A 23,084-nucleotide genomic window follows, 5' to 3' on the forward strand; every position below is an offset into this window, starting at 1 on the left:
GGGGATACTTGTCAAACTCTCCAACTATTCCCTTGACAGCCCTCTCATTTGGCTTAAGGCAAAAACATAGTCTTTCTCTGTTGAGGAAGCCGTACTCCATTTACTCTCTACATAATTCTCTAATCCTTCCAATTCCAGAGCTCTTATTGCTTGGAGATCATTAATGCTGGTGGACCTGGTTTTTACATTTCTAGCAGTTCTGCACAATGCTCTTCTTGCCTCATGGTTACATAGTATCTAGGCCTTAAAGTCATGGCCAAAACTGAAATAGAAAGAATTCCATTTGTTACTCTGTTGAATGTCCAGTTTTGCTTTGGTATATAAAGTCTTCTTGACCTTTCCTTTATGATATTAATAATAGTGCCCAAATAAGCCAAAATTCAGTTTCTTTATGTTCACAAGTGGCATATGAGAAAAATGGAAAGAAAGAAATTGGTACCCAAAAAAAAAAGAAGCTCCTTTCTCTGAGATAAATGTGACAATGCTATATGATGGGGAAAATGCACATGGCATAGAAATGCTAAAAATGCAAGCAGTTGTGATCTTGGAAGTAGAAAAAAGCTGAGGAAGAGAAGTTTCCACTAGAAGGTGAAAATGAAGAGGAAGTGAGCTTTAGAAAGTTATTCAGTATGCTTTTGTTATTTTATAGAAGAGAAACTAAGACCCAGAGTGATTTAATGGGCTTTAGGGTCACCTGGTTGTATAATGGAAGAATTAGAGCTAGAACTACATTCTCTTTACTTCTGCTCAGTGTTGCTTCTATTAAAGTATCTCTTCTCTCTTAAAAATACAATACTTTAGCTGGTCACTGGTGGCTTATCGTATAATTGTAGCTACTCAGGAGATAGAGATCAAGAGGATCATTGTTTGAGGCCAGCCTGAGAAAAAAGTTCTTGTGTTCCTATCTCAAAACTACCCAACACAAAAAAGGGCTGGTGGAGTGGCTCAAGTGTTAGACTACCTGCCTAGTAAGTGTGAGGGCCTGAGTTCAAACTCCAGTGTGGCCTTCCCAACCCCAAGTGCAATGGCTTGAGACAGAGTTACAGTGCTTTGGACTGTTTCTTCCTATTACATACTGGAGACAGCTTTCACCAACTTTTGAGAGCAAGATTGTGGAGCCTTTACTGTCTCCAAGTTTTGAAATTGGCTGCAGTAGGAGAACTGATACCACAGGAATAAGAAAAAAACTACAACTCAGAAATCCTCTTCTCATTCAAGGAGAGCCAGTTATTAAAGGTTTACTAGTACACCATTGCTTGTAAGTAATAAATGTATTTCGTTTAGGTATACTTTCTTGAAGCATGTGAACAGGTTCCATGGATAAGGCAGAGAGGAAATGAGGGGGGCTATCTTATAGTGGGCTAACAGTGTGAATAGGATATGGGATATGGTTCTGGGATGGGAAGTAGAGTAGTTTGTCTGTGTAGGGGAAATGTAGGACATGCCTGCAGTGGCCAGGCTGAACAAAAAAGATATATTATAAATTTGGGTGGCGTTATGTATACTAGGGCATGATGGAATCTGTGGGGAAAAGTGGAAAGACCTCCCTAAAGATGTGAAAAAGCTTGCTAACCATTTTCAGTTTCCTATAAAGAACGAATAGCCTGAAAAGCAGAATCAAATAGGCCCAGGGAAGGAGCTATTTGTTTCCTTCTTAAGCTAGCTCCAGTTTCCTTGACATAATGAAGGCAAAATTTAGCATGATAATTTATTTCCCTCTTCCTTCTTACCTTGCTTCCATGTTCTCACCAGGAAATACCTGTAAATTATTAGTATTTTGTGTGTGTGTGTGTGTGTGTGTGTGTGTGTGTGTGTGTGTGTGTTTAAAAAGTTATTCAACCAGTGTTTTTCTTGTTAGTGAGGGCTATTTATACTTAATTTATGGTATCATTATCAGTTTGATCATCTTGTTACAAGGATAATGAGACTCTTAAAGAAACAAAGACTTGGTTGTATTTCTAAACATTTGTTCACATCTCTAGGTAGCAGGAAAAATTCCACTATAAAATATAGAAAGGTCTTGAAACCTATCATTTAATATAATATAATCATTTTTCCTTTGAGAAATGTCCTCCAATTATTTTCAGTCTTTTAAAAATGTTTCCTTTTTATACTAATCTTTTTATTATTATTATTCATTTATTCACATGTGCATATATTGTTTGGGTCATTTCTCCCTATACTAATCTTTTAAATATGTTTCTTTTCTACATTAATCTGTCAGGATAACTCCACATTGATCACAGTTGTTTTTTAAAAAATACATATTGCCCCCTTCAGAGATATATTTATTTCAGGATATTAAATCCATGATAATATGTTAAAAATGGAAAAAAAAATCAATAAAATGAATAATTATGACAAACATCATTGTATATAAAGAAAATCCTTTAATTCTTACCTAAAAAGTCCTAAAGCCTTTCAACTCCTAAATCCTTTCAACCCCAAAGAATCCCAAGAAAAGCTGTTAAATAACTCCTTGCAAATGTTTTACATGCCCCTCCAATGATAATGACATATTATCATATAATAGCTGAGACACTGATGTCCACTGCCAGCAGTCCATGTTATCTTTTGTCTAACAGAAGGATTTAACTTGGGTGCCCCCTGGGACAAGCTGATCAGGAATAAGGCAAAGGAGGAGTTTAGATAGATTTTGGCATTTAGACATTGCACAGTAAATGACAATCTGATCATGACAATCTAGTCTACAACTTTGACCTCCTTAGCTGAAATGGACTGAATGGCACACCATATAAGAGAACTTTTCAGCTTCTGGCCTACTTGATCCTGCAAGTCTACCAGAGATATTAAGAGAAAAGTATGTTCTCAATAAATATTTGCTGAAAAAGTTAGGAAAGGAGTGGTCAGGTGTCACAGGTTCTCTCATAATTTTAGGTCCACTTCAGCCTAGACTCCCAGCCCTCAATTTCTACCTGGATCTCTATTGCAGAGGAAGTCAGCACCCACTGAAGTTGGTGCAGCAGGCCAGGAAAATGAAGAAAATGCCATGATAATGAGCTAAATTTTGAGTACAAAAGGACTTCTGGAGTCTGGAGGTATTCAAATTTTCCTGAGAGGAAACAGCAGTCCTGAAGAGAAGCTCCAAAACAGACTCCTGCCTCTGAGATTCTGAATAGTGTAGCTGGCTTAACAACATCCATGGGTATGCTTTGAGAAGTATTGCAGGATGTATAATGGCTGGTCAGATGAAGATGAAACCAATGTACCTTTGGAGAAGGCCTGATAGCACCATATGTTTCTTGCTTATGTACACCAAGATAAAATTAGTTGAGTTGAGATGTGTACCACACCCTTCAAGCCAAAGTTTGGGCTTTGTTTGTGACTGCAGCATTTCTAACTTAACAAAAAATCTTAGCCTTCTGCTTTTTATGCTCATACTTCTTTCATGTGTTACTTTTACCCTAGAGAATCAATTCTGTCACAAGGCATGATTTACTTTTTAGCTCCCATTTTTTCAGTTTGATTGAGTTTTGGGCACCCTGAAGCATATACCAGTGCCCATACTTCTCATCCTGCTGGTCAGTCAGTGGGTGCCCACTAATTTCCATCTCAGCATTAGCATTTTTGATATGTGATTCCTTTTTCCCCAGAACCACAGAAACCATCTATGCCCATTATCCATGATCAGGAGGCCACAAGTGGTAGAGAATTAACAAACCCTGGGAGCAGCCTCAACTGTGACCCCAGGAGCTGGGATATAAATACCTCAGCTCCTCTACCTCATGGACACAATAGCTGGAAGATACGTGTTTTGCACTGGCTGTCAGAGTTCCTCAGTAAGGTTAAGCTCAAGTCACCTAGAGTGATAGTTGGATGGAAAAACCATACTTCTTTGTATCTCATATCTATTTCCTTACATTTCTTTAAAAACAAAAAGCTATTTGCACTCAAATCCTTGTATCAGTGTCCTTCTGGGAGAACATCAACTAAATCCCAGCTCTAACAGGGGATTCTCTATTCTCTTACCATTTCTGTCTTTTTAAAAACCTTCTGGAAAACCACCTAGATTCTTTTGTACTAAGGAATAAGCAACAGGTCAGAGATAAAAAGGAAGTTGTATAAGTATACCAAGAATTTATACTTACGATAGATATTTAGTAGTCTTGTACAATATAAACTAAGGTTGTTGAAATTCCAAATCAATGAATTTCAAAGAAACTAAGATGAAGGCAGCAAAGGATCTCAGTACCTTTTAAAGAATGATAATGGCTAATCATTTTGGACAATTTTGTGCTGAGATGATGCTAATACTGTATATACATACAATATTATTTAAATTGACTTCCATAATAAAACTGTGGAGTAGCTATAATTACTCCATTTTTTACTGATGATGTAAATTAGTTATCTAATTTTCCCCAAACCGGTCAGCCCATAAAGGGCAAAATCCAAATTCAGATTCTTGCTAAAGTCCATTCTGTTAGTCATTGTTTTCCTCTGAAGTTTTCTTTGAAAATCATGGTTAATATATAATCAATCCTGGTGCATATTGACAGGCTATTGATTGATTTAGATAAGCAATTGATTAAATCATAATTATACAATTGCACAATTACATTTTTTCTTTAAAATATTGAGTTGGGTATAAATCATGGGCTCGATGCAGATTTATTCTGATGTAAATTTCCATTCCTGGAAGAGACTACTCATAACCTGTCTCTTTTAGTATTGGTATTTTTGCATTAAGAGAAGCTAGAAAAATAGGTCAAAGTTTTATTTCTGGTAAGACATTTTGCTGTTGGTCTAAAAGATTATGGCAGATGATTATCTTTAAATCACATTGCAACTTGAGGTTCAAATTTGTTGATTCTGGGAAAGCTGAAATTTAGTGCTGTTTTTTTGAGATTAAACTATGGTTACGAGTAATTTGCAGATGTGAAAAAAAAAAAAAAGGAAAGAAAACAAATTGGATTGTTTTATCAGGTTTCTCCAGAGTTCAAAAATCCTAATTCAGTGTGTACTTGGAGATGAAGGCAGATAGGAAGAAAGAAAAGATAGGAAAGAGAAGGAATTTACTAAGAACGATGGATAAATTGCTTATAGTGATCATCCCTCAGAACTTACAGAACTCTAACTTCCACTTGCTGTTTTCCCTTAATTTGGGGTTTACTCTACCTGGTAGATTTGAAGTTGTTTCAATATTATTACATATAGTCTAGATTGTGCCAGTTTGTTAAAATATTTTCTTTCCATTAAGACTGACATGTTACCAAGTGTAATTTGTATTGGACCCCTCAGTGTGATCACATGGCCAAATGTGCCTGAAGATTGCCATGGAAATTGACATTCTTATTGTGTACGTTAAGGACAATATTTTTTCACAGATGGCATAAGGAAAGACTGGTTAAGCAAGATTGTAGAGGATAAAAGATGTAAGGGAAAATGTACACTCCACTTTGATTTGTCAAAAATATTTTAATGGAGCAAAAATTGAGATATATTTTTCTTCTCCTGTCAGGCATCATTAAAACAGTTGATAACACTCAGTGTTTATGAGGTTATGAGAAGCCATCTCATTTATTTCTTGTGGAATTATAAATTTGTCCAACTGATTTGGACTGTGATTTTTACAATTATCTGTCAAAGGCACCAAGAAATGTCATAATTTTTGACTCAGAAATTCCACCTCTTGGAATTTATCCTAATGAAATCCTCACATAAGTTTCAAAATATGAGCCAAAGAACATCCCTGTACTGTTCTTGGTAGTAGTGAAAAACCTTATGTGCCCTAAGTAAGTAGTGATTGATAAGGTGGTGAGTAAAAAAACTAAGGGACATCATAGAGTGGAAAACTATGTCAATAAAAATGGCAGTAAAGTATTGAAAAGGAAAAGTGTCTGTGGTATATTGAAAGTGAAAAGTTTAGAATATTATAAATACCCTAAACTCATTTTAATAAAAAAGAAAGGTATTTCTTTAAATACCTTAAAGGTATCCATTTTATAAAAAATTTGAACTTGATTCATGAATCATCTATCTAGTAAAGGCTCTAGGAGAATGATGGAGAGGTAAATTCAGCTATGATATATTGTAAGAACTTTCATAAATGTACAATGTACTACCAATACAAAAATAATATGATAAAAAAAAGTAACTTTTTCATGTTAAATCTCTGAAAAGCTATTCGTCTGGTCAGAATAGCAAATTTCACTGTTAGGATGTGTAGGGAAATAATTATCTGAGAAATCAGTGAAAAGGGAGCTGGAAATTAATTTACTCCTCATTCTGTTCTTTTTACAGGCAGTTTATTATTTTTGAGAAAGTCAACTAAATTCAGTCCTTCAGTTTGTGTATCTAGAAAACTAGAAGTTTAAAAAAACCCAGAATAATACTAAGTTCCTCTGAACAGTAGTGTTGAGCATTCTTTAGTTGACTCTCCATTTTCTACTTTGTGAGTTGTTTTCAAAATACAGGTCTATTTAAGATTAAGTTAGTCTAAGTGCACTATTTTGCATTATTAAACTTGCTGAATAATTTCTTAGTAGAAGTTTGTCTTGAAGCAATAAATTTCTGCCACAACTATAAAGTGTGCTTCCTTAGTGAGGGGTAGGATAATTATGCAGGACAAACTTACCTGATCCAACTCTTTTCTTTTGAGCCTTTATCAGTTCTTTCTCTTTGGTTCTCTCTGGGTCTGTCCCTCTCTCTCTTTTCATTTCCTTTACACAAGTGGGTTCATTTTAGGCTTATTCTTCCTTTATATTTAGTGAAGGCTTTGCTGTATATTTTAGATCAGAGGATATTTCTTTTTTCACATAGTTAAGCCTGTTTGTTATTCTTGTTTTTGTTCCATGGATGAAACTAGTGGTGTGAGAGATGATTGGTGATTTTTTTTAACACTATATTTTCTCTCTTTTTTTTTTTTTTTTTTGTTTTTTAGTTTCCTTAAGGTTCTTTTTTTTTTTTTTTTTAGTATGTCAGGCACAAATGTAATGGCCACCTGTTTTTTAAAAATACCTACAAATGTATGAATAGGTGGTCATAATACATATATTACATTACACACATACTAAGAACTGAGTTTGAAGTAAATCAAAACTACTAGGAACAAATCTACTTTTCTAATTTCTTGCTTTTGCTTTGAAAAAGTGTTAGGACATTTGCCTGAGACATGCAGCAAGGTATGGGCTGTTACGTGTCACTCACTGCTTCTCATGCTCAGTAGAGCTCAAGGCCAAGGGGGTCATCCCCAGGGAAGTGCAGCATTAGAGCACTTCTGGTTCAGCACTTGGTATCACTCGGAATGACAGAAAGTCCTTACCACAGGCTTCTAAGTCAAGTAGAAGACTAAGGTTAGTGTCACTTCCGCATGATTAATAGCCATTAATTACTTTCATTTAAAAGAATGAATTAAATTAGTAATACTAAATAGTCATTAAGAATGGAAATTTCTAGACTCTGAACATGTAGATCAAAATTGTTCAGTACAAATATAATGCAACCCACATTTGTAATGTAAAACTTTTCAGTCACTGTATTAGAAATAAAATGAAGTAGTTAGTATTAATTTTAAGAATATATCTTGTTTTTCTAATCAAAATATTATCATTTCAACACACATTTTAACAACTTATTGAGATATGTTATATTATTTTTTCATACTAAGTCTGTGAAATCTGGTACATATTTTATACTTACAGCACATTTCAATTTGGAGTAGTCATGTTTCATCTGCTAACCAGCCATATGTGTCCAGAGGCTACTTTATTGGAAAGTAGAGGACTAGATTTTTAAGGCTGAAGTTAGAATACTAGTTCATTTTTAATTTATCTTGATGAGAGATGTAGAATGGATGGCATATTATTATGGTTAGAACAATTAATAGATGTTTAAAATGACAACCAAATCTAAGGATATACAGCAAACCACCACTTAATCTTAAGAACGGAAATGTAATGAATATGTAGTTGATTGAATGCCAGGGAATAAGGAAAATACAAGCTGTTAGTGCCTTCTATAATGTAACAAATAAAATCATAACCCACTAATCCAAAGGGAAAAGTAAAACTAATGAGCTTTGGTTGGAATAAAACCAATGGTGGAACCAGTTTGACCACACAAGCATTTCCTGTAGTCTCTTGTGGAATAGAATTAAGGGCCACCCTCTGGGACTGAGGGCAGAGAGCCAAAGGTCAAAACCCACATTTTCCAAATGTCAACTTTTATATGTTGCCCATCTGTTATTCTCTTAATGAAGCTTGGTGAAATGACAGGCTGGCTGGTAGGGTGTATGGTAGAGCTATTGTAGTATCATGCTCCAGGTTATGGTAGGAATATCATGCATTTATGCAGCATTTAGCTTTTTCAAACGGCATTTTCATTTATTCTTCCACAACTTAAAAAAATTTGCATATATTATTTGTACAGTAGGGTTTCATGGTGATATTTCCATATGTGCTTACAATGTAATTTAATTAAATTCACCCCCTCCCACAACTTTCTAAAGCAAGTTTTACTAATTATGGCATACTAAACATGATATGGTCAAAAGTTTCTTTTCAACAGATGATTACTGAACAATCAGTAATCAAGGAATTATGTTGGGTTTCAAGAGATAATGGTAATTGTTACTTGAGATGTTAGGTATATATCTCACATAAATAAATCCTGAAGATAGTCATTTAAATCATTGGGTTTCAAAGTGATGTATTCAGGTCTGCTTCCAGGAAAAGGCATAAATCTTGCTTAGTCTGCTCCTTCATCCTTGATGTCTCCAGTTTGAGACATTGCTTCTTTTTACCTTGAATGAGTACAATGGGCAATTTTACCCATATTATAAATGTGCCATTTTTATTGCTCCCAGAAACTTCTGAAATGTGTCATGTAATTACTTAACTTCGTAGCAAATTCATGCTGAAATCATATAAAATGGCCAAAAATTCAACCTTCTCATATTTATTCTCTAACATTATGTTTAGCTATTGTTTAAACCAAAATTACAAGTGTGAGTTATCTCCTTTTTGGGCCACAATTTATTGCAACAATTTTTTCTCAAAATACAATATTAGTAGTGTAGGCAGTTCAATATGAACACCCTCAACTGAATTGGTTTCTTTCTCATTCAGCTCTGCTTGCTAGCCTATATTCCTTTTCTCAATGAATGCCATCATTATCCAATAATATTCCTAAATTTAAACCGACCTGTTTCATACTAAAATTACAAAATGTGTTTGTTATAAGACATCAAGCATTCTTAGTTAAACTGAAAATGAATTCAATAGCCTTGTGTAATTTTTTGAAAACTCTTTGGAGGTTAGAAAACTGTAATATTAAAAAAATTTACTCAAATCCTATTGTAATTTTTTCACTTTCTTTTCTCTATCCTGACCACAGCTGACACAGCTCAGGCCACCAGTCACTTAATCATCAATATGTGTACTTGTCTGTGAATTTCATCTCATTCCATTTGCCCTCCTGTCTCCCTCCCCCAATTCATCTGTCTCACTTCTGCCAAAATGACCTAATTCAAATGAAAATGTGATCATATTACTGCCCTACTCAAATTCTTTTAATGACTGCCTATAGCCTCAGAAGTAAAATCTTTATGTGGCATGCAAAACCTTCATGATATAGTCGCTGTCTACCTTTCCTATTCTATTCCTGCTATTGTCCCTTTTTAAAATCCAGAAATAATGAGCTAGTTGGTAGATTCCAAAACAGGCTTTGTTATGTTTTTGCCATATGGGTGGCCAGCCCACCTGAAACACTGTCCATCTTCAGGTCTTATCTCCGTGTCTTTTTCCTTTAAGTTTCTCTCAAATTCAAGTCCTTTATTTACAGAAAGTACGAGATAATAAATGCTGTTATCAGCGTCTCTGTGTTGTTGTGGTTGTATGCTAAGCTGTAGTAGATGACCAATACGAATAACTACGCCAGTATTCTTATATGATGTGTGTTGTCACTTTCAACACCACATGGTTTAATCCCCATGTTTCTCGAAACTAGGTTGAAGCTATTTTTCAGCTCAGGGTCTTTCACTGAAGCCTACCTTGCCTTTACCAGGCAGCCTGAGGCAGATCCTTTGTTAAAGCCACCGCCATTCTTTAGAACATCTTTCCATTGACTTATTTTTCATTCTGCTAATTACATGTCTCCAACCCAACTAGACTACTTGCTTCTTGAAGGTTGAAAGAATGAAGCTTTAAATTATGTTTGGATTTAATCTTTGGATAAAGTCATTCATAGTTTGAGTCTGCAAGAGAAAACTAGTGTAACTAGCAATAGAATCTCGCCAATACCTTATGGCTGAATTAAATTAACATGAGGCTAGTGAGGTCATTACAAGCAATAAATTCAATTTCCTGCAATAAATATATCTTTTACTATTACTATTCTTATTTAATATACTAACAATGTAAACATTTTGTAAACTAAATGAGTATGCACATTTTGATCTGAGAAGTGCTGTCTTGATTTAGTGTTTTTAAAAAAGGCTTTATTGAGATATAATCCATGTATCATATAATTTACCCATTTACCATATACAATCCAGTAATTCTTAGTATGTACATGGTACAACCATCACCACAATCAATTTTAGAACATTTTTGTCACATATAAAAGGAGCTATATAACCATATAGTAATTACCTTCATCCCCCTATTCCCATTCCTTTCTCCCCACGCCCTGATCCCAGATAGTCAGGAATGTCTACTTTCTGTCTGTCTATATTTACCTTCCTGGATTCATTTAGAAACCTATTTTCTATTTAATCACAATTATATGTATCTTTGACCAACATCTACCCTGCCCCCCTTAGCCTGATCTGGCCACCCAAGCCTCTTATATAGCCTCTGCTTCTATGAGATTAACTTATTTAGATTCCACACGTGAGTGAGATCATTCAGCATTTGCCTTTCTCTGCCTGGCTTATTTCACTTAATATATTAGTCTATAGACATGATCTATGCTTCATGGTCATCTATTTCAAAATGTACTTGCTAACTTCACCAAACCCCTTAAGTCATTTATTGAATATGTACATAGAAAGTGAAGGATATTAACAAAAGTTTTCTCCTTGTGTGATCTGCAAGCATTTAGGCTTTGTATATGCTTATCCCAATTGATCTTCATAACAGCACTGACAGGCAGGTCTATCATCTTTGTCTTGTAAATGAGGGTGTTTCAAAATGGTATTTATCATTTCAACTGACTTAAAACCCTGGTGAATATAAAATGTGTAAGCCTTACTATTTTGGAGATTTTCTTGTGCTTTACAAATGTGTTTCTTAGCACATTTCTGTGCTTTCAAACTGAAGAAGTCTACGTGGTGGTACATATTTATTCTACCATAGCTCTTATGGAAGTAGTTGGCTTATAGTTCAGCTTGTTTTTATGATTCACAGCCTGTCTCTTTTAATTTCACCTACAAGAGGAAGTATACTTATGTAGAGATACACTGCAAAGCAGCCTGGGTTTAATGATGCTCAATGGACCCATTACTTTCAGGTTACATATAGAGGTGGATAACTTAAGTAAAATTGTAGGAGAAATTTTTACTTACTTACTTTCTCCTATTCACTTTTTCTGTTTCTCTGGTGTACCACATTCACTGTCAGAAGGTGGTTCAAGCCTCCCATGGCTCTTGGCCTAGAGTTAGAAATCCTCTGGGCCTTTCTCATTAGTATAAATTAGTTGTAAAAAAGGGTTTTATTGTGATATTTCTGTACATGTTTATACTGTACTTTGATCAAATTCAGTCCTTCTTTTACTCTTTCTTAGCCCCCTTCCTCCCTTCCTCTTTAAAAGCACTGTCTCTTTCTCTCCCTCTCTTCTTTGCTGGTTGCCCCCCTGAAATAGTCCTCTTTTAACAATCATGTTGTGTTATCATTATCATCATTCTCATTATTATTTTTAGGTCTAGATTCCACACATGAGCAAAAATGTGATATTTCTTTTTCTGAGCTTGGCTTATCTTGCTCAACATGGCGATCTCCAGTTGCATCCATTTTCCTGCAAATTGTATAGTTTCATCCTACTTTATGGTTGAAAAATACCCTTTTGTTTTTTGCATTTATTGGTTTTTGGGCACGTAGGTTGATTCTATAGATTGGCTGTTGTGAATAGTGCTGCTCTAAACATGAGTTGTATTTGTTTTTGTTATATGTTGACTTACATTCCTTTGGATACATGCCCAAGTGTGGTATTGCAGCACTGTGATTTTCATATGGGCTGCACTAACTCACATTCCTACTAACAGTAAATAAGGATTTAATTTTCTCCACACCCTCCTCAACATTTTTTTTTAATGATAGTCATTCTGACTGGTGTGAGATGGAATCTTAGTGTCATTTTGATTTGCATTTCCTTTATGGAAGGACATTGGATATTTTTTCACGTATTGATCTGTACTTCTTCTATAGAGAATTGTCTGTTAAGTCATTTTCCCATTGATTAAGTGAATTATTTGTTCTTTCATTGCTTAATTTTTTGAGCTCTTTATATATTCTGAATATTAATCTTTTATCCAACAAAGAGCTTTCAAAGATTTTCTCCCATTGTGTCTGCTGTCTATTCTGGTAATCGTTTTGTTTGATGTGCAGAAGCTTCTCATTTGATTCAATCGCATTTGTCAATTCTCACTTTTATTTCATGAGCAATTAGAGTTCTGTTCAGAAAGGCATTGCCTATGCCTATGTTTTCAAGTGTTCTCTGTATGTTTTCCTTTAGTCGTTTCAAAGTTTTGTGTATTACATGAAGATCTTTGATCCATTTTGAATTGATGTTTGTACTGGGTGAGAGACAGAGATAAGTTTCAGTATGCTCCATATAGATATCCAACTTTCCAACATCATTTGTTGAAGAGACTGTCGTTACTCCAATGTTTGTTTTTGGCACCTTTGTTGAATATCAGATGGCTCTAGCTGTGAGGGTTTATGTCTGGATGTTCTATTCTATTCTGTTGGTCTATGTGTCTGTTTTTGTGCCAGTACCATGCTGTTTTTGTTACTATGGCTCTGTAGCATGCTTTGAAGTCAGATATTGTGATACTTCTGCATTGCTCTTTTGGCTCAGGATTACTTTGACTATTCAGGGTCTCTGGTGCTTCCAAATGATTTTTTGGATTGATTTTTATATCTCTGTGAAAAAAATGACATATATGTCTGAAGGAAGGCATTGGGATTTTGGTGAGGATCCTATTGAATGTATAGATTACTTTTGGTAATATAACATTTTCACAGTATTAATTCTCTGATCCATAAACATGGGTGGTCTTTCTATCTTCTAGTGTCTTCTTCAGTTTCTTTCTTCAGCAGTTCATAATTTTTATTGTTGCATTGATCAGATCTAAGTGCTTTTTGCAGGAGTCTTTATGTATAAGGTCATATTATCTGTAAACAGGGATAATTTGAATCATTCATTTTCTATTAATATCCCTTTTATGTTTTTCTCTTGCATTATTGTTCTGGTTAAGAATTCAAGCACTATATTAAATAAGAGTGGAGAGAGATGATACCCTTGGCTCATTCCTAACTTTAGAGGAAATTATTGCAGTTTTTTTTCCACTTAGTATGATGTTGACTACAGGTTTGCCATGTATAGCCTTTATTATGTTGAGGTGCATTTCTTCTATTTACTGGTTTGTTTAGGGCTTTTATCATGAAGAGATGTTCAGTTTTGCAAGAGTCATTCAGTATTATTATGTTGGGGTCTACCCCTGGCTTTAGGTCCAGTAGTGTTTGTTTTATGAAATTGGGCTCACCGATGGTGTGTATATGTTTACAAGTGTTGTCTTCTTTATGGATTGTTCTCTTTATCAATGTGAAGTGACATTCTTTTTCTCTTCTAACTAATTTTTTTTTGAACTCTGCTTTATCACTTATGAGTGTAGCTACTCTTTCATGCTTTGTACTCCATTTGCTTGGAATATCTTTTTCCAACCTTTCACTTTAAGACTGGTTTGTCTTTGCCAGTGAAGTGCATTTCTTATAGGCAACAAATGATTGGGTCTTGCTTTTTAATTCAATCTGCCAGTCTTTATTTTTTTATTGGAGAATTGAGACCATTAACATTCAGAGTTCTTATTGAAAAGTACATAGTAATTTCTGTCATTCTGTTGTTTTTTAATAAAGTTTAATACTTTCCTAATCTCATTTACTTAGCTTCTCATCTAGTGAGATTTATTCTTTCTCTTATTTTCCTGGTTGCATTTATCTTCCTCTTCTATGTATATAATTCCTTTAAGTATCTTCTGCAATGCTGGCTTAGTGATTATAAATTCCTGTAGTTTTTGTTTATTATGGAAAGTTTTTATTTCTCCTTTAATTATTATGTATAGCAATCTAAGTTGACACTTACTTTCTTTCAGTGGTTGAAATACTTTCACTGCATGCCTTCATTGCTTTTAGAGTTTCTACTGAGAAATCTGTTATTTTAATCAGTTGGCCTTTAAATGTTTTTTTGGTGCTTCTTTTCAGCTTTCAGTGTTCTTTTCTTATTACCTGTATGAAGTATTTTAATTATAATATGCTTTGGAGAAGTTCTTTTCTGGTCCTGTTTGTCTGGAATCCTAAAAGCTTTCTATCCCTGGATGACCATCTCTTTTTCAACATTTGGGAAACTTTCTGCTATTATTTTATTGAATATGTTTTTGATGATTTTAGTTTAGACCTCTTCTCCTTCTAAAATGTCCATGTTTTATAGGAATTGTCTTTGTCCCAGTGGTTTTCCATACTGTTTGTACTTTCTAAATGTTTTTACCTTTACCTGAATGTTTTATTTCCTCTACTTTATCTTCAAATCCTAATAGTCTATCCTCAACTTGGTCTAGTCTATTAGTGAACCTTTCAACTAAGATTTTTATTTGCGATATTGAGTTTATGATTTCCAAAATTTTGATTTGCCTTTTGGTCAGTACTTATTTTTATTGAATTCCTTGTTCATACCCTGCATTGTGTTCCTTATTTCATTTAGCTGTTTATTTTTTTTCTCTTTGAATTCATTCAGGTGTTTATACATGTCTTCCTTAATTCACCCACCATTCTTATCATGATTCCTTTGAGTTCATTACTTGAGATTTCATCCATTTCACTATCATTCAATTCCTTTATTTTAGAATTGTTGACTTTTCAAGGAATCATGTTGTCTTATTTTTTTAAAATATTTTTTATGTTTTTGCATTAGGATTTGTGCAACTGAGATCAAAATAATTGGTTGGAGCTTTTATTCATCTATAGTCTTTCAGTTGCAATATTCTCAGTGTTCTGGCAGGACTGAGTAGTGGCAGGGTCGATGTGCAATTTCCCACCACTGGCCTAGGGGTATAGCTCAACAATAACAAACCACCAATTCAAAACTAAACCAGATATTTAAATGAAGTAAGGAATAATTGGAAACTTCACCTACACTACCCATTAAGTTATGTATAAATGGATCTAGGGTTCTTATAGGGTACATTAGGAGGTTAAAAAATATTAATGTTATAGGATTTAAGGAGTAGTGAAAATGAGAGTGGTAAGGGGAGCACAAAGGAAAAAGAAAGATGTAGGAAGGTGAAGTGCATGGGATGAGAATATAGGAAATAATAGTGTGTGGGAATAAAATATAATCATGGTGAAGAAAGACAATGTAGCCAGGAAGATTAAAAATTCAGGAAAAATTAAGAATGATTAAAAGAAGAAAGTAAAGGAAATAAAAATCAGAAAAATAAAATGAAAAATAAAAGTCAGTACTTCTTTGCTCAGGAGGGGAGTGTATACCAGCTATGCACCATCAGTGCAGCTGATGTTCTCCTCCAGCCTCTCACCCTCAGTGTTCTGTCTGTGCTTGGCCCCATGCATTCACTGCCGGTTCCCTCCTAGGCCTGGGATTGTCTGAGAGTCCCCTGAGGGTCAGCCTGAGTATATGGCTGTCAGTGGTCGATTAGGTCTCTGGGCCACTGGTAGTGAGTAGAGGTGGTTTGGGGCAGGTCCTGTGGAGTAGCAGCAATTCCACAGGATGGGGCTGCTCTGGGGTATGGCTGCTTGGTGGTTGTGGTGGGGGTTGCTCAGCTCAAGCCATGTGTGGCAGCAACTGAGGGGGCAGCCTCCATGTGCAGGTAATGGGTCAAGGTGCACCCTGCTAATATGCCCCCTTCTTGAGTCCATCCATATGCCTGCTCCTTGCCCTGGATGGGTAACTCAGCACTCTGGAAAGCTCTTGATCATTTGCAAGTGAAGTTTGTCCTCTTTCCCCTATCCTCCCAGGCTAGTGCTCTTTTTACAGCTTGGTGAACATCTAGCTCTTGCCCTGTGGGGTGGTGGGTCTAGGGATAAAACAGGTTTGGATGTTCTCCATTGACTTTGGCTTCTTCTGTAGCTTGCCCTGTATCTGCAGTGCTTTGCCGTGGACAGGGGATTCAGGCTGTGCTTAGTGCCATGCCAGCAGTGAAGTTTGGCATCTTCCCCCAACCACTGAGCTAATGCTTTTCTTATTTATTTATTTTGGTGGTACTGAGGTTTGAACTCAGGGCCTTGCACTTGCTAGGCAAGTGCTGCATCACTTGAGCCATGCCTCTAGCCTAATGCTTTGTTTACAACATGGCATGTTGCCAAGTCTTGCCCCATAAGGCAGCAGGTCTAGGGATTAAGTGTCTTAGAGTGCTCTCCACTGCATTTGCCCACTCCTTTGGCTTTCCCTATGCACATGGCTCTTTGCCCTGTTCAGGAGACTAAGGCTCATGTTGGCTCTGGGATGTCTGTTTGCTATCTTTCCCTTATCCTGCCAGGTTAGCATTCTGTTTACAACATGCCAACTGGTGTGTGACTATCTCTTGCCACACAAATACACAGTGGGTCTAGGTATGGAGTTGGTTGGATCCTGCTCAGTAGAGATTGCCTGCTCCTGGAGCTAACCTGTGTAGGGGGCAGGAATCAGGATTCAGGGCTACTCTAGGCTCCAACCAATTGAGGCCTTCCCTTTGTTTCTTTCATAGGTCAAAAGTTCCATATTTTTTTACTTCTTCTGGTCTATCCTTTAACTAGTGGCCTCCCCTGCCTTTTTAAATTACCTACCTTTCCTTATAGCCATATGCCTAAGGTTTTATTTCAGGTCTGTGGAAATACTGGAATGCAGTAAGTATTTTTATCTGCTATCTCATTTCTCTCCATGGGATTCTTATTAGTGCATTTATCAGTGAAAATAAACAAGATTTTTGCATGCCTCATGGAGTTTATCCATACAAAACCACTCAGACTTCATTGGAATTTTTCAGTAGTTTTTAATAATCCAATAGCCAGTTTCTTTAAATAGCTGTTGTTTTGGAAGAATGAACTTGCTTCCTAAGGTGGCAGTCATGATAATGGTTTTGACAGTGGATTCTGAAGATGATAGACTAGGTCCACTGTTCACTGTCTGACTGGGCTTGGAAAACTCACATAAACTACCCCATGTCTTCCCCTCCATTATCTGAAAAATAACCTTAGTTAGTAATTATAGGAATGTTACATTTTGTGTGTATTGCCTTTATCACTCTTATTAGCTGAAATTACTGCTGGAAGGAAATTAATCAGACAAATTAGTATGCTTATTCATGAGACCTAGATTACAGTAAACCACAAGATTAAGACTAATGAAACAATTACTTATTTAATCATTATTGAAAATGGGAACATTGCTCAGACATCTGACAGTAACTATAGCAAGCTTTGGAAGGAGACAAGTGAATGTGTTTTTCTTGACTGCTTGTTCATGAAAGTAAGATTATTACCACCTGCTGGGAGTTTTGCTTTCATGTTCGACACTTTTACTGACAAAAGGTCTCTTCTTATAAAGAAAAGAGAAATCCAATTTCCCCAGTAAACTTCTTTCCTTAAAACTTAAGTTATCCTGACTCTGACATTTCAAAAATTAAGATGTAATAAGTCAAGGCTATAGAAACTTAATATGGTCATGATACCTTTCCTTTTTTAAAAAAAAAAAAAAAGAATAAACATGGTATTAGAAGTAAGATGATTTACCTAATTTTTTAAATAAAAATTTTAATATAACTTAAATTTTTTTAAATCAAAAGGTATAGGCTTATATGAAAATGCATAAACTTCTCCATGTCATTGTACCAGCTTCCTGGTGCTCAGAGATAATTGTTCTACTTTTCCATTTTCTAGAAGTTGCTCATGTTGGATGCTTTTTTATTTCTCAACTTTAGATGTTAGTACATTGTTAGTGATTTTTCTGCTGTAATAGCTGAAGGTATTAGTTGCATTACTTCCTACATCCTATTCTCTTTCCTAAAACATTTTGATTAATAACTTTATTACTTACCTTTGAAAATAGAAATATTATATTTGAAGTCTTAAGTTTTGTACCATCAAACCCATATACTATCTCCTGATTTTCCACATTTGTAAGGTAGGAATATCAACATTCCTAACATTTTCTTACCCTGCTTTCCTCTGTATCTGGGTTGTGGGATAAAATATAGGACACTCAATTAAATTTGAACTTCAAATAAACAATAATGAATTTCTTTAGTGAAAGTGTGTACCAGATTTGCATGATGAATATTTATATTTAAAATTTTTTCATTTGTAAAATAGAAAACAGATGTTACTTAATTAATTACTCATGAGTAAGAAGAATTTGTTGAGGTGATACTAAAAATAAGTCCATCAATTCATTCTGTATAACCCCAAAAGTCCTAGGAATCTAGATATCTCTAGGTTTGGCTTAGGGAGTATAGTTGAAATTAGGAAGATTTCTAGAAATTTCTATTTAAGGAGCAGGTAGACATCTAGATCATTTTTCCTAAGCCTGGGGAGAATTTTGTGTGTCACTTTAGCAAAGAAGAAGTCCCCATTTCTTTCTTTCAAAGTCAGTGGAGAGAGGTTCATCAGGAAAAATCCCCTGTTCTGTTTTGGGGGTTTTCTGACCTGTCCTCTCCTGCTTTGGGGCTCTCAGAATGCAGATCACAGGCCAAATTTGGCAGGAGCCTAGAAGGTTACCTTTTTTGGGTCAAAATACTGGCCCAGAAGAAAGGACTTTATAAAAACTTTCATGAGGATACTTCAAGCCAAATAGCAGGATCCATCCCTACCTTATCATTCATCATTAGGGCTATCAGCCCACAGCTGCTGTTACCCAGAGTTTTAATTCTATTTTAGGATGGCATACTTAAGAAAATCCTGGCCAGGGAAAATCAGGAATTTGAAATCCCTAATATAAAAAAGGAAGAGACAAAGGGAAAAAGTGGGAATGGAAAACCTAGAGGAATCCAAGTGGAAAAAGAAAGTACATAAAACTTGAAATTTCACTTCAAGTTCTCAATAAGATAAGATACTGTATTTGAAACAAGAACAGGGTCCTTTAACAAACAAGCATCTCTCAAACAAGAAAGAACATTTGCCAACTATAAACAGAATAACAGAAACCTTATGATCAATCAAACATTTAGAATATAATATATTCCAAAGGCAATATTTCCAGAAGTATCACTGAAAGACAAAAAGATGAAAACCTGTTTCCGAAAGACATAAGTGACTATTCCGAGTTCCCAAAAGGAAAACTGAATGAAGTGGAAAAGTTATTCTAGAACTGATAGATCATAAGTTTTCAGATCGAGGTCACCAAGAGCCTGGAAAACTCATGAAAAACATCAGTGCATGAACAATGGATCATGAAATTTTATCAGAACATCAGAAATGAGGAAAAGAAAATCTGAGAATGTGAGAGGCAAAGAAAAAGAAGAGGAGAAGGAGAAAGAAGAGTATTATAGAAAAAACAGAAAAGCAGTGGCTTGTGCAACAGAATCCAATCCTCTTTTCTCATTATTGGAAGACTTTAAACAATCTAAAAAACTAAAGAATCAAAAAACAGATGTGTAATATTTTGTTTCATAAAAAACAACTAAAGGAGATAAAAATGGTTATTTGTGTGGGTTAGGACCTAAGAATACAGAAAAATGGAGAAGATAACTGTTTTCTTTTGTTTCCCATGATGTATTTGACTTTAAAAATATGTCTATGTATTACTTTGGCAAAAGTAAATAAATAATTCAATGAACAAATAAATATATAGAAACATTGTGTGTTTATTTCCTTACAGAAAGGAGGGAAAGAGTTGAATTAAGCCTTAGTATGGCATCAGAGTAGTTCCAAGTATAAAAACATGCACATTTATCAGCTTACAAAAAACTATGTTGTATTTTTTGGAACCAATCACAGAGTATAACTTGCAAACTTGTAACATTCAGGAGGTAAAATATGAATATGGCAGGTTTTTTCTTTGTGTTCATAGCTATAAAGACTTGGTATGAAGTAGCAGGAATAGTATGATGGGAGGAAAGCAGGGATACCATAAGGTTGCCATAGTCCTAGGGATCATAGATAGTGATGACTGTTTCTTGAACTTGATTTTTAAAAGCCTTGGAAATATGTCATCAGTGAAATGAGAACTACACTGCTGCACTTTGCAGATCAAGACAGTTGGTTAGGACTGAACTATTTGGCATGATCATCACAGCCACAAAAAGTCCTGTTTTTATTTGGCTGCATCCTGAGGCAAATGAAAATAACCAGAAGAAAAGGAAGAAGAAGAACAACCCCTCTGTCTTCTTGTATGCAAGATATAGAATAGGTCCTGTTTAAGATACTTCATACACATAGACCATGCCACATATGTATGTTAAGGCAATGAGAATTAAATATAGTTACTCGTGCACATATGGCACAAAAAATGTGCCAGACTTCCAGGAGATATCACAGTTTGGCTAACCATGTGCCAAGCCAATAGAATTAAACTTCATAGGGTTTCTAAGATACCACTAACAATGCAAAGTTAAGTTACCCTAACAAAATTACAGGATTCAGTTCAAGAAAGATAATGGCTTTACTTTACTATGTCTGCATCACACTACCTTCAGTGTTGTGAGATATGGATGTGGAACTGGGACACACGCTGAGTAAAGAAACACTAATTGTGAGGAAAATCAAAACTAGATTGTATGAGGAACAGAAGAATCAAGGATGTAAGCCCGGGGAAAGGAAGACTTATAAGAGCACAGCATGGCTACCTTGCCATATATTAGGTACTTTTGTATAGAAGGAATGGATTCCATTTTAATTTTTTCTGAGATTGGAACTGACACATGGATAGAAGTTACAGGAGACATTAGACAAAAGTAATTTCTAATGAGTGTGAGTGACAGAACTCTGTTTCTCAATTACCTACTGACTCTTCATTAGAAGAAGTGTTCACAGTGCAAGATCATCATCCACTAAGTACTTTGAGAGAGGATTCCCATATTAGAATAGAGGTAGAGTCAACTGCGATTTAATATCTGCCCTAGATCTAATATTCTAGGTGCTAAGAAATGTCAATCTTGAGATTCAGTCACCAAATATATATTAATCAATAAATAAATGTTGGTCATATTCTGTGTATCCGTAAAAAAATACTTTGTTCCTGCCTCTTGAAATGATACATCCAACAGAAGTGCTAAGAATTAAGTAGATAATTGCATAAATAACTGGTTTAATTACTAAATTTAATTGTAATAAGAATTCAGAAAAAGAAAATGTTTTTATGACAATATAATTCAGAGTCTATTGGAGGGTAAGGGAAGGAAGTTTCTTTGTTTTTGGTGGGACACTAGAGTTTCAACTCAGGGCTTTGCCAAGCAGTCACATGCAAAGCAGGCATTCTCCAGTCCATTTTGTTCAGGTTATTTTTGGAGATGGGGTCTTATGAACTGTTTTCCCTGCTGGCCTCAAACTGCTATCCTCCTGATTTCAGACTCTCAAGTGACTAAGTTTATAGGTATGAACCACCCACTCCCAGGTGAAAGTTCTTCCTTAGCACTCAGCCTCCCTTAAAACCTTTCTGATTCATTGGTGTGCTATGGATATTGGTTGAGGATTGATTTTTTTTTTTTCTCATTGAAAAGTTCTCCCTGAGCCACATATTATTTGATTAGATTTGGGTTCATACTTTGGCTCTTTTATTTTGTTTGAGTGATTTGTTTTTGTTGGCTCTGACACCAGAGCCCACTGCTCAATACTCTGAGCTATACCATAGAAGTGAAATTCCTTCCTTAACCTTGACTTTAAAGCTCAAAATACTATTGTTTAAATGTCACCTCTAAAACCATGGAGTGGAAGAACAATGACTCTAGAAGTAAATGCACCCATCCTTGTGAATGTATTACAGAATCTACAGAGTAAAATATTTTATCTAAATTAAAGATGGACTCTCACAAAGCTTCAAAGCGCTGATGATCTGAAAGGAGTAGCCAGTGCTTAAATGCTGTGAGTGGTGACCACTCTTGTGTCTGTAAAAGATTGGCTGATCAGATAAAACCAGGCAGTGACTGGAGGGATGACTCGAGCCACTCAATCTTTTGAAATTTCTAAGGCGTTTTGCAAGTGGAAAATCTACATTCACATACTATATAGGCAGATCTTTACATAGGCTGAATGAATTTAGCTGGCCCAACAAGCTGCTCCATTTGACAATGACCAATTCAGTGTCTGAGAAACATCGGCATGTTTCACATCTCAGAGATATCCATCATGCCTGCCCAGAGTCAAACTGAACATGTCTATGTCTGTGAGGTAAGTTATTGAATCGATAATGTTGGTTAGCTTTGAATCAGTTAAGAAATACAACATTGTACAATAGCATTCAGCATGGAATCAAAGGAGGACCATGCAATCAGAAGGGGTCACCTAAACCATTCTTGAGTGAGGGTGTAGTTTCCATAGTGTGACTTGTGGCGAGACACTTAAATGGTAACTTCTGTTTAACACCTGTGGATAGTGCAGCTGCTGTGAGCATATGGCAATTGCTTGGACCTTCTTAATAAGAGAATTTACAAAATAGTCTCTAACTTAAACTGAGAGTTGTGTATTTGTCATTGAAAGCTTTTATATTCAAAGTCTTGCTTTTAATTTTATAAAGAATTATTTGGCTACAAAATACTGGCCTAGCAAAGATATTTCATGAATGAAACAAAGGAATCTCTTTAATTTATCCTGAATTATATAAATAAGGCAAAATGAGAGCTAGGAAGAAGCAAATATGAAGATTTATCTCCCAGTGATTCCACATTCCACATTTGGTCTTTGAGCAAACATTATCTATAAATG

The 23,084-nt window shown here is 35.4% G+C and overlaps 1 protein-coding gene across 1 annotated transcript in view; it reads left to right on the forward strand.

Moving 5' to 3' along the window:
* The window catches only part of LOC109678014 (cyclin-Y-like), a 201,499-nt gene extending 181,490 nt beyond the window's left edge, over positions 1 to 20,009 (forward strand). Inside the window, exon 11 of the mRNA XM_074056153.1 lies at positions 19,104 to 20,009. The gene's annotated coding sequence lies outside the window, so the exon portion shown is untranslated. The remainder of the gene's footprint in view (positions 1 to 19,103) is intronic.
* Positions 20,010 to 23,084: the final 3,075 nt, after the last annotated feature.

This window comes from Castor canadensis, chromosome 15, assembly GCF_047511655.1.
Source record: "Castor canadensis chromosome 15, mCasCan1.hap1v2, whole genome shotgun sequence".
Classification (NCBI taxonomy): Eukaryota; Metazoa; Chordata; class Mammalia; order Rodentia; family Castoridae; genus Castor; species Castor canadensis.